Here is a 12652-nt window from a genome sequence, read left to right as displayed (position 1 = left end):
CCTTATCCAATGTCCCAGTCTGAATCTTTTGATAGGTGAGTTTAATCCGTTGACATTCAGTGTTATTACTATCAAGGAATTATTTGTGTTAGCCATATTTTGATTGGATTTGTGTTTGTCATATTTTGTTAGTATATATTTTTTTGTCTTTTTTTTTGTTGTTGTTGGTCTTATACTCTCCTCCAACTTTGCCTTTCCTGTTTTTTCCTTTCTTCCTGCAGAACTCCCTTTAGAATTTCTTGAAGGGGAGGTTTCTTGTTGGTATACTCTTTCAGTTTCTGTTTGTCTGCGAATATTTTGAACTCTCCATCATGTTTGAATGCTAGTTTAGCTGGATAGAGTATTCTTGGTTGGAAATTTTTTTTCCTTTAGTACCTTGACTATATCATACCACTGTCTTCTTGCCTCCATGGTTTCAGAAGAGAAATCAGCACTTAATCTAATTGAGCTTCCCTTGTATGTGATGGTTTTCTTTTCTCTTGCTGCTTTTAGGATATTCTCTTTGTCTTGAGCATTGGATAATTTGACAAGTATATGTCTTGGGGTGGGCCTGTTGGGGTTTACGACTTGTGGAGTGCGCTGTGCTTCTTGGATATGTACATCTGTCTCTTTCAGTAGATTTGGGAAGTTTTCAGCCATTATTTCCTGCAACACTCCTTCTGACCCCTTTCCCTTCTCTTCACCTTCTGGAATGCCTATAATACGTATGTTTGAGCGTTTTGCATTGTCATTCAGGTCCCTAAATCTTAATTGGATTTTTTCTATCTTCTTATTGACCCCTTCTACTATCTGTTTGATTTCTGATGTACTGTCTTCCACATCACTAATTCTCTGCTCTGTCTCTTCTAGTCTGCTGATATTTGCTGCAAGTGTATTTTTGATTTCTTGAACTGTGATGTTCATTCCCATCATATCTGTTATGTTTTTGCGTATGTCTGCAATTTCCCCTCCAAGTGATGTCTTCATGTTGTTAACCTCTTTCATTACTGCATCAAATTTGTCGGTGATAAATGTTCTGAGATCTTTCATTGCTTGTGCCAAGTTTTGCTCCCCTTCGTGATTATTGGTTTGTTGATTGGATTCAGCCATGTTTTCCTGATTATTGGTTTGGTTTGTAGATTTTTGTTGCTTTCTGGTCATCTCTTTATTTTGATGAATTTAATCAGTTCCTTAGCTTCTTTGTCTGCTCTTGGAGGTTAATTAGTTGTTATTTTTGCATAGGTGTTATATCTTCTCTTTGTCACTTTTTTCTTCTTATTCTTGTTACTTGTTGTTGGTTAAGTTCACTTTAGAGGAAAGTATTAGTGTTGGGGAAAGGCAATTGTGTAAGCAAGGGAAAAGTGTAAGGTAGTATTGGTGATGTATGTTAACAAAGCAAGAATATGAGATCTGGGAGGATGGAGGTTAGATTTATGTAGATTGTATAGAGTTATAGCTGTAGGTAGAGTACCTTTTATGAAGTAGATGACTGAATATGGGGGGAATATGGTATGAACTACAAAGTTATTGTTTTCATGAGAGAGGGAAAAAGAAAAGAAAGGTAATAGTTTCAAGAGTGGATACCAGACAGAAAACAGAACAAAGGTATTAGAAATTAAGAGTTAGACACTTTGTGGATCACAGAACGGGAGGTGGGGGGTGGAATATAGGAGAGATAGTAGATGATAGTGGATATCAAGATGCCGGGGAAGGGGGATAGTGTAGGTAGCCTAAATCAGTTCAAACAGAAATGAGGCAGTGGAGGATGGGAAAACCCAGCAAATGTGAGGTGTTCCCTGTAGCACCTATTGTATACTTGAATTAAAATAAAATAAGTGGAAGATGAGGGACAAGAGGGAAAGAGAAAACCGAAAAAAAAACTAATTATAATAAAGAAAAAAAGAAAGACAAGAAGAAAGGAAGAAAGAAAAAGCGGATGGGCAAACTGTGGGGGACGGATAGGGGGAAGAGAGATACAGGTATACACGTGTCACAATTGCAACACTATCTAAAACAACAACTTCCCCCCGCTTTGCCCTAAAACCCCCCGTCTGTCTGCCCAAATGGGTCTGCAAGCACCTCCCTTCCCACAAACCCCCAATAGGCCGCCCAGGGCCCACAAACTCCCCAGTACTGCAGATGCGCCAAAAAAAAAAAACAAAAAAAAAAAAACTAAGTAAAATAAATTAAAAAAAAAAAACAAAACAAAGAACAGAAACCCCTCCGCAGGCCCGGCTCCGCCCGCTGCCGCCCGCCGCAGCGGCCTGGACCGGCTCTGCCCGGCTCCGTATGCCGGCACCGCCTGACCCAGCTCCGCCTGGCTCCGCTCGCTACAGCGGCCCGGCCCAGCTCCGGTGTCCGCCTCTCGCCGCCGCGGCCTGCACCGGCCCCGCCCGCCTCCGTACGCTGCCGCGGACCGGCCCGGCTACGCCCGGCTCCGCTCGCTACAGCAGCCCAGGCCCGGCTCCGGCGTCCGCCTCTCGCCGCCTCGGCCTGCACCGGCCCCGCCCGGCTCCGTACGCCGCTGCGGCCCGGCCTGGCTATGCCCGGCTCCGCTCGCTACAGCGGCCCAGGCCCGGCTCCGGCATCCGCCGCCCGCCGCCGCGGCCTGAACCGGCCCCGCCCGGCCCCGCTCGCCTCTGGCGCAGCCCGGCCCGGCTCCGGCGTCCGCCGCTGCGGCCCGGCCTGGGTCGGTCCCACCGAGCGGGGCTAGATGCCTCGTCTCCGCCTACCCAAGGAGGGAATCCTCTACAGGTAGCTGGGATCTCCGTGTATATTTCACAGACGGATCCTCTCTGTTACCTTCCCTCCAAATCGATGTCCAGACACCTCTGGACCAGCAAAAATCCCGAAACAATCCGGTCCCAAAGAGTCTCCAACGCCGCCCAGCCGATTCCCTGCAGAAGACCCTAACAGGGATGTTCACTCAGCCGCCATCTTGCCCCCTCCTTCAAACAATGACTCTTAATTTCCAGAGAGAGAGCACCCACACTTCACCAGGAACCCCAAGTATGCTATTGGAGGCTTGGAAGCAGCTCCTATAGTCCCTCTCCTTTAGGTATGCTATGAGATTGTCTGTTGATTTTCTGACTCCACTCTGATTCTCTTGACCACTCCCTCATGCTTACAGCCTGGCCTCTGAACCTCCAGGTATCACATCCACATTCTAGGCAGAAAGAAGGAAGGACAAAGATGCTCAGTAGCTATGACCATCCCTTTCCAACTACATCTCCTAGGCCAGAATTGGGTTACATGTTTGCCTTCAATTATAAGAAAGACTAGAAAATCAAGTACTTAGCTTTTCAGCTTCTATGTAGCAGAGGAAAAGTGGGAATTTGTTAGGACTATGTGTGGGGTGAATCAATCTAGTGTCTACTGAGGATTTTCTGGGGTAGCATTTGATGTGAGAGTTAAGTACTAAAATCACAACTTGCCTTGCACTGTTTGACAACGTCTACATATTATCTAAATTTCATCCTCAGAACGATCTAATGAAGTAGGTATTTCCATTATTATTTTGCTCTTGAGGAAATTGAAGAGCATGGAGATTAAGTACATTTCCTAAAGTGGCAGATTCAAGATTCAAGATTCAAACTCTATCTGACTCAAAAGCTGACCTATTGACAATTATGCCATACTGTGGGGAAACTGCAGTCAGCTGGGAAAAAGAAGTAACCCCGGATCTCATGCTCTTGCCATCATTCTTGGGCCAAAGGGAATCACTGGGCTTTACATCATTTTCCATCCTGATAACTTTCCACTAATGCTGACTCGTCCCATCCACTCTTGAAAGTACCTGAAGCAGCAGGCCAAGTATATGTCTTTCAGTCCCTTTCTCCTTTGTTTTGTACATGAGATTTTAATTGAATCACTAAAATATGTTGCAGCTTGGCATTCCATACATGACACCATCAAATCTTCACAAGTTGTAGGGTGGGTTTCCGCTGCTAAAGTGGGGTTTAAATGTGTGGGTGTTTGTGTCAGTATTACTAGAACCAAATCCTGGCTCTACCATCTAGTAGATGTGTAACTTTCAGCATGACACTTAACCTCTAGTGCCTTTATTTTCCCATCTGTGGAATGGGAATGGCAGTAAACATTGTCTACATCACAAGGGAATATTCTGAGGATTGCATATCAATCCCTGAAAGCATGTAGAACAGTGACTAGCACACAGCAACCACCCAATGTACATGTACATGTACATATACAATGTACATGGTATATTAATACCATGTGTGTCATAGATGCAGCATTTAAGATTGTGGGAGAAGAAAAAGAATGAGTAATCAATCTGGAAACAAGGGAGGGGAACTATTATTTATCAAGTGCCAGGGATTCTGTGAGACTATTTCCATTTAGCACCAGTGATGGTTAGGCTCATGTGTCAACATGGTGAAGTAGTGGTGCCTGGTTGTTTGGGCAAGCAAGCCATGGTCTAATTTTTACTGTAAGGACATTGCAGAGACTTAAATCATTAGTAAATTAATTTTATCTGTGGATGATTACATCTACAATCAACCAAGGGAATTGCCTTCAACAATGAGATTCATCTAATCCAATTAGTTTAAGACCTTGAAAGAAGTGATAATTTCAGCAGTCAGAAGTAAGAATTCCTATCTTTATTTCAGACAGTGTGGGGAATTCATGAGGGTTTTCATCAGAGTTCTGGCTTGCAGCCTTTCCTACAGAATTTGTACTTGCCCATCCCCACACTCACGGGAGACAAGTTAACATGATCTCATAGTATTTACAGACATCTCCTGTTGGTTCTGTTTCCCTAGAAAACCCTGACTAATGCTGCACCTACTTTCATTGTTTTGACAACATCATAAAGGCAGGTACTATTACTCACCTTCTATAGATAAGAAAACTAAGGCTCAAAGAAAAATCTCCCCAGTAGGGAGGGATATAAGCTTGTTCATAGCTAAAGATAAAGGAGGCTTTGGGAACATGGGGATTGAAGATGTTGAAAAAAATAATAATCAATGTAAGGGATAGGCCCATTATACCAATTTTTTTGGAAAGCATAGGACCAAGTAAGGCAAATACTGATATTCAGGAGTGCCCTGCATAAATTTTTAATTTTTCTTGCTATATTATCTCTAAAGAAAGGGGATTAGAAACTCATTCAACATGAACAGTTGGGGTCAATTGGAAGAGAGTCCTCTGGATGTCGTCTCTATTTTTGTCCTCTCAGCCCAGTGGTTTCTGAAAGTTTTAAATTGCACATCCTATCAGTAAAATGGGTTTGATCACGTGCACTACTATGTATATATGTGAATGTTCATTTATTTAGAAATTAAATACATGTACTACTGAACTAATATATTGCATGGATAAGAAGACATATACAAAATGAAATTGGAAGGGTCAAAATTAAAAATAAATATAAAAAGACTAATATTTTCTTCTCATGATTCTCAATGAATCTTGCGCACTGCTTACTCACATGCTACAATGGAAGTGACTGCTCTAGGCTCCTGCATTAGTTTCCTATGGCTGCTGTAACCAATTGCCACAAACTTAGTGGCTTAAGGCAACCCAAAAGCAGGTCCATGCTCCTTTTGGAGTGTCTAGGGAAGGATCTACATCCTTGCCCATTCCAGTTTCTAGAGGTTGCCTGTACTCCTTGGCTCACAGTCCTTCCTCTATTTTCAAAGCCCACAGTGTAGCATCTTCAAAACAATCTCTCTCCCTTTTTCACCCCCTCCCTCTCTCTCTCCCCCTTCCCTACCTCTTTCTCCCTCTCTTTCTTCCTCCCTCCTCTCTTTCCTGCTCTCTTTCTCTCTTCCTCCCCAACTCTGCTTCTCTGGTCCCATCTCTTTCTTTGACTCAGACCTCCTGCCTCCTTCTTATAAGGACCCTTGTGATTATATTGGGCCCATCTGGATATTCCAGAATAATCTCCCCATCTCAAGACCCTTAACTTAATCACATCACCTCACATCAGCAAAGCCCCTTTTGTTATGTCAGGTAACATATTCACAGGCTCTGGGGATTAGGCATGGACATCTTTAGGGGGGCATTTTTCTGCTTACCACACTACCAATTCACTTGTTGTTCATTCAAGCAATATTTACTGGGTGCCTAATATGCGCCACACATACTATGCCAGTTGTCTATAGTACCAAGTCAAATAGACCTGGTCTCTACTTTACTGGAGCAGTTCTTCATTGTCTAGATAAGTCCTAGCCAATAATGCCCAGAGAAAATGAACATATACAGAAACACGAAAGGTATGTTTCCTGCTCAATGCACACATGCAAACACATTCACTCACCTGTAGAGTCATATCCAAGCAAGTGTCCTTGTTACTGAATGTGTACAAAATTTTAAATTCTGTTACCATGTATACAGTTGGACAGTTCCCTTTTTAATCATATTCAGGTACGTAGTTCAGTGCTATTCATTGCGTTCACAATGTTGTGCCATCATTAACACCATTCATTACTGAAACATTTCCATCATTCCAAATAGGAACACTGTAGAGTTGAAAAAAATTTTTAATATACTTTATTTTTAGGACAATTTTAGATTTCAAAATAATTGAAAAGATATTACAGAGAGGTTCCATTTTCCCTGAAATAATTTTCTCCTATTATTAACATCTTAACATTAGTTGGTACATTTGTTAAAATTAATGAACCAATATTGACACATTACTATTCATTAAAGTTCATATGCAGATTTTCTTAGTTTCTACCTAATGTCTTTTCTCTGTTCCAGGATCCCATAGCAAACACCATGTGACATTCAGTTGTTATGTCCCTTAGTCTCCTTTGGCTTGTGTCGCTTACTCAGCTTTTCCTTGTTAAGGAACTTGAAATACTGAGGAGGGCTGGTCAGGTATTTTGGAGGCTGCCCTGCTATTGGAATTTGCCTGGTGTTTTTCTCATGATACATTTTGGAAGGAGGTCTCTATGCACAGCCTGTATTTAGGCTCCTGTGCCTTGAGGGAGATGCAGTTATAGAAATTACTTGGACTTCTCCCACCCAGGAGATTTGTCTTTTCTCCATTATTAATTAATTAATTAATTAATTAATGTCATTTCTCTTAATCATTTATTGTAGTAACAAACTTACAGCATAAAATTTCCCATTTTAACCACATGCAAGTATACAATTCGGTAGTATTAATTATATTCTCAGTATTGTGCTACCATCACCAACATCCATTACTGCTTCGTATTTGACTCCTGAAACACAAAACAATTACCCATTAGGCTATAACTGCCTCTTCTGCTTGCTCTCTCACCCATCCCTAGTAACCTATAAACCATCACTTGTCTCTGTGAAAATTGCTTCTCTTAGTTATTTCATATACACTAGTTCATACAATATTTGCCTTTTATTGTAGTAACAGATAGACAATATGCAATTTCCCATTTAGTCACTTCCATAACACTGCATTATACAGATGGTGTTATTTTGTTTATCCATTCACCAATTGATGAACATTTTGGGTTGTTTACATTTTTGGGCTATTATGCCCAAGGCTGCTACAAATATTCACATATAAGGATTCGTATAGACACGTATTTTCTTTTCTCTTAGAAAGATTCCTAACAGCGGGCTGGCTGGGCCACATGGTAACTCTGTTACCAGGCCATGCCAGACTATTTTCCAAAATGACTGCACCGTATTCCATCCTATTAGCAATGAAAGAGGGCTCCAAGTTCTCCATATCTTCACAAAACTTCTTACAACCTGTCCTTTTTTAATTTGAGAGGTTGTGTTTACAAATCAATCATGCATACCCAACAGGATTCCCATACATTGCCCCACCACCTACACCTTAAATTGTTGTGACCCATTTGTTACAACTGAGGAAAGAACATCCTCATAATACTACAACTTTCTATAGTCCATAGCTTATATCCGGTGTATTATTCCGCAATCCATCCTATTATTAACAACATGTGTATCAGTCAGCCAAAGGGGTGCTGAAGCAAAATACCAGAAATCTGTTGGCTTTCATAAAGGATATTTATTTGGGGTAGAAGCTTACAGTTACCAGGCCATAAAGCCTAAGTTACTTCCCTCACCAAACTCTGTTGCCATGTGTTGGAGCAAGATGATTGCAGAGGGTCCAGGCTTCCTCTTCCTCTTCAGGTTCCATGGCCCCAGCTTCTTACAATATCAGCCGCAGGCTGGGATAAATCTCGACTCTCTCCTGGGGCTCGTTTCTCTCCAGGCTCAGCTGCTTTGCTCACTCCACAAGGCCAGCTATAAACTATCAGGTGAATGGCTCATCTCTCTTTCTAAGGCTTCTGCTATGTCTAATGGAGCCTTCTCTCCTTCCTCACATATCTTTGTGTGCTTCTTTGTGTGTTTACTTCCTGGGGCTTCAATATCAAAACTCCAGCTGTCTCCTCTGCCATGTCATTTTCTCTGTCCTACTGATGTGGCCCAATGAAAGCCCTAATCATAATTTAATCAAGCAAAAGTGAAACCTCTGAATCCAATACAATCCAATATGCCCAGAGGAAAAGACCAATTTATAAACATAATCCAATAGGCATTTTTGGAATTCATAAACAATCTCAAACTGCTACACCATGTATTAGTATTTATATTTGTTATAGTTCATGAGAGAACATTCTCATATTTGTACTGGTAACCACAGTCTGTCATTCCCCACAGGTGTCTCTGTGTTATATGGTTCTGTGCCTTGTACAGTCCATCCAAAGTGTACCCTAGGTGGCTCTCAGTTTTATCACAGAGATGTGCTGTAATCATCTCGGTCCATTTCAGAATGTTTTCATTACTCCAAAAGGAAAAACCCTATAACCCTGATATACTCCCGCTATTGACCCTTAGCATTGATACAGTACCTTCTTTGCCATTGCTATAAAAATATTACAATATTAATGTTAATGTAGTTTATACATAACTTTTAGTTTTATTTTCCCATGTTCTCCATGTACTTAGCACCTTGCAATAAAGCAACATTTCTGTGTTTATACTATTAACCACAAACATCTACCACCGAAATCACTAATTGTAAGTTCCTCGATTGTCCTCTAGCTTTCTTTCAATTGACACTGATCTCCCTAGACTACCCCCATTATATGCACTGTAATGTGTTACCATCAACCCTATCCATTTCCCCACATTTACAACCCACCTTAGTAAACATTCATCATACATTGAGCATCAGTTCCCCCTTCTCAACCCAATTTCTATCTCCTAGTAACCTAAACTCTAGAGTTGAACTCCATGAGCTCGCACGTCATATTTAGTTCATATTATGAGACCATATAATATTTGTCCTTTTGTGTCTGGATTATTTTACTCAACATAATGTCCTCAAGGCTCAGCCATGTTGTCATATGCATCACAAGTTCTTTTCTTCTTACAACTGAATAACGTTCCATTGAATGCATATATCACATTTGTTTATCCGTTCATTGGTTGATGGACACTTGAATTGTTTCCACCTTTTAAAAATTGTGAATAATGCCGCTATGAACATCCGTGTGCAAATGTTTGTTCACGTCCTTGCTTTCACTTCTTCTGAATATGTTCCTAGTAGCAGGATTGCCAGAGCAAATGGCAGTTCTCTATTTAGCTTTCTGAGGAATGGCCAAACTATGCTCCACAGAGGCTTCACCATTCTCCAGTCACACCAACAGTGAAGGAGGGTTCCAATTTCTCCTCATCCTCTCCTGCACTTGCAGTTTTCTGAATTTTAATAATGTCCATTATGTAAGCCATGAAATGATATTTTGCTATAGTTTTGATCTGCATTTCCCTCATAGCCAGTTATGTTGAGCATCTTTTTGTGTGTTTTAAGGCCATTTGTATTTCTTCTTTGGAAAAATGTCTGTTCAAGTCTTTTGCCCATGTTTGAATTGGGTTGCTTGTCTTTTTTATCATTGAGTTGTATGATCTCTCTATAGAACATGGAGATCAAACCCTTACTGTATATTTGCTTTCCCAAAATTTTCTCCCATTGAGCAGGATGCCTTTTCACCTTCATAACAAAGTCATTTGAAGCACAGAAGTATTTAATTTTGAGAGGGTCCCATTTATCTCTTTTTTCTTTCATTGCACATGAACTGAGTGTGAGGTCTAAGAAGCCCCCACAAGATCTTGAAGATGTTTCCCTACATTTTCTTCTAGGAGTTTTATGGTTGTAGCTTTTATATTTAGGTCCTTGGCCTATTTTTTTAAACAAATCAATTTTATTGATACATATTAATAAAACATACAATTCATCCAAAGTGTACAATCAGTGGTATTTGGTATCATCACAGAGTTGTGCATTTATCATTTCAATCATTATTAGAGTATTTTAATTATTTCAATAATAAAAACAAACAAACAAGAAAATTCTTCACCTTTCAATCTCTCTATGCTTCCCCTGCTGTACATAGCTACTATTTCTGGCTATTTGTGCACATTTATTTATTAAGCAGTTTTAATGAGATATATTCACATACCATATGATCTATTCAAAAGGTAAAATCAAAGACTTTTAGTATAATCACAATGTTGTACATTCATCACTACAAAAAATTTTAGAACAATTTCATTATTCAAAAAGAAAAACTCCATACAACTTAGCAGTCTTTCTCTAGCTGTAATCTAATTTCATCTTTATAAATTTATTTATATTTATATAAAAGGAATACACAATATGTAATACTTTGTGTCTGGTTTCTTTTACTTAGCATATTTTTAAATCGGATATTAAGATCTTACAGTATTAATGTACATTTGTTTAGTTTCAAAGAAATATGGTCTTATATATGCAATTTTACCTGTATTCATATTTCACATGTGGGTTTTTCTATGCTACAAAGTCCCATGTTACATTTTTTAGCTTTCCTTTTAGTAATATACATGACCTTAGACTATCCCTTTAAACAGCTTTCATATCCACATACTAGTACTGCTACCTACAAACATCAAACTGGGCTTTCATTTTTTCTATTCATTTTCAAGGATTAACACACATCCTTTTCACCAGTTCTGCACATGTTTACCCTCATCTTTCCATTCTTTAACCTCAATCATACAGTATTTATCTTTTTGTGTCTGGCTTGCTTCACTCAACATAATGTCCTCCAGAATATCATTCATATTATATGATTTACAACTTCTTTTCTTTTTACAGCTGCATAACATTCCATTGTGTGACTACATCACAGTTTGTGTATCCATTCATCAGTTGATGGACACCTAGGTTGTTTCCAACTTTTGACTATCGTGTATAATGCCACCATGAAAATCAGTGTGCAGGTGTCTTTTCCTGCCACTGCTCTCAGTTCTTCTGGGTATATACCCTGTAGTAGTATTGCTGGGTCACATGGCAAGTCTATATTCAACTTCTTTAGGAACTGCCAAACAGTCCTTCACAGTGGCTATACCATTCTGCATTCCCACCAACAGTGAATAAAGTGTTCCTATTTTTCCAAATCCTTTCCAACACTTGTAGTTCTCTGCCTTTTTAATAGTGGTCATTCTAATAGAAATGAAATGATACCTTCTTGTAGCTTTGATTTGTATTTCCCTAATCACTAGTGAAGTCAAACATTTTTTCATGTCTTTTTTTTGCCATTTGTATTTTTTTTTTTGACAAATGTCTATTCAAGTCTTTTGTCCTTTTTTTTTGTGTGTGTGTGTGTATGTTTTGCCCACTTTTTAAATAGGTCATTTGTCTTTTTATTGTTGAGTTGTAGCATCTTTTTATTTATCATAGCTATTAAACCCTTATTGGATATGTGATTGCCAAATGTTTTCTCCCAGTGAGTTGGCTGCCTTTTCACCCTTTTGACAAAGTCCTTTGAGGTGCAAAAGTGTTTAATTTTGGGAAGGTCCCATTTATCTATTTTTTGCTTTTGTCGCTCGTGCTTTGGGTGTAAGGTCCAAGAAACCACTACCTACCACAAGGTCTTTAAGATGTTTCCCTACATTTTCTTCCAGTAGTTTTATGGTCCTGGCTTGTATATTTAGGTCTTTGATCCATTTTGAGTTGATTCCTATTCAGGAAGTGAGATAGGGGTCCTCTTTCATTCTTTCGGTTATGGATATCCAGTTCTCCCAACACCATTTGTTGAAGAGACTGTTAACATGGCTTTGATGGGCTTGTCAAAAACCAGTTGGCTGTAGAGGTGAGGGTTTATTTCTGGATTCTCAATTCTATTCCACGGATCAATGTGTCTATCTTTATGTCAATACCATGCTGTTTTGACCACTGTAGCTTTGTCAGGGTGAAATTCCTCCCACATTGCTTTTCTTTTTAAGAATGTTTTTGGTTATTCAGGTGCACTTTCCCTTCCAAATGAATTCGGTAATTGCCTTTTCTATTTCTATAAAGTAGGTTGTTGGAATTTTGATTGGTATTGCATTCAATCTATAAATCAGTTTGGGTGAGATTGACATCATCGTGAAATTTAGTCTTCCAACACATGGACACTGAATGTCTTTCCATTTGTTTAGGTCTTCATTGACTTCCTTTAGCATTGTTTTGTAGTTTTCTGCATCTAGGTCCTGTACAACTTTGGTTAAATTGATTCCTAGGTGTTTGAGTCTTTTTGTTAAAATTGTAAATGGAATTTCCCCCTGGACTTCCTCCTCATATTGTTCAATACTAGTGTGTTGATTTGTGTGTTGATCTTGTATCCTGCCACTTTACTGACCTCATTTATTATCTCAAGTAGCT

Source organism: Dasypus novemcinctus, chromosome 1 (assembly GCF_030445035.2).
Source record: "Dasypus novemcinctus isolate mDasNov1 chromosome 1, mDasNov1.1.hap2, whole genome shotgun sequence".
NCBI classification, from domain to species: Eukaryota; Metazoa; Chordata; class Mammalia; order Cingulata; family Dasypodidae; genus Dasypus; species Dasypus novemcinctus.
The sequence above is the reverse complement of the archived record's forward strand: the minus strand, read 5'-3'. Positions refer to the sequence as shown.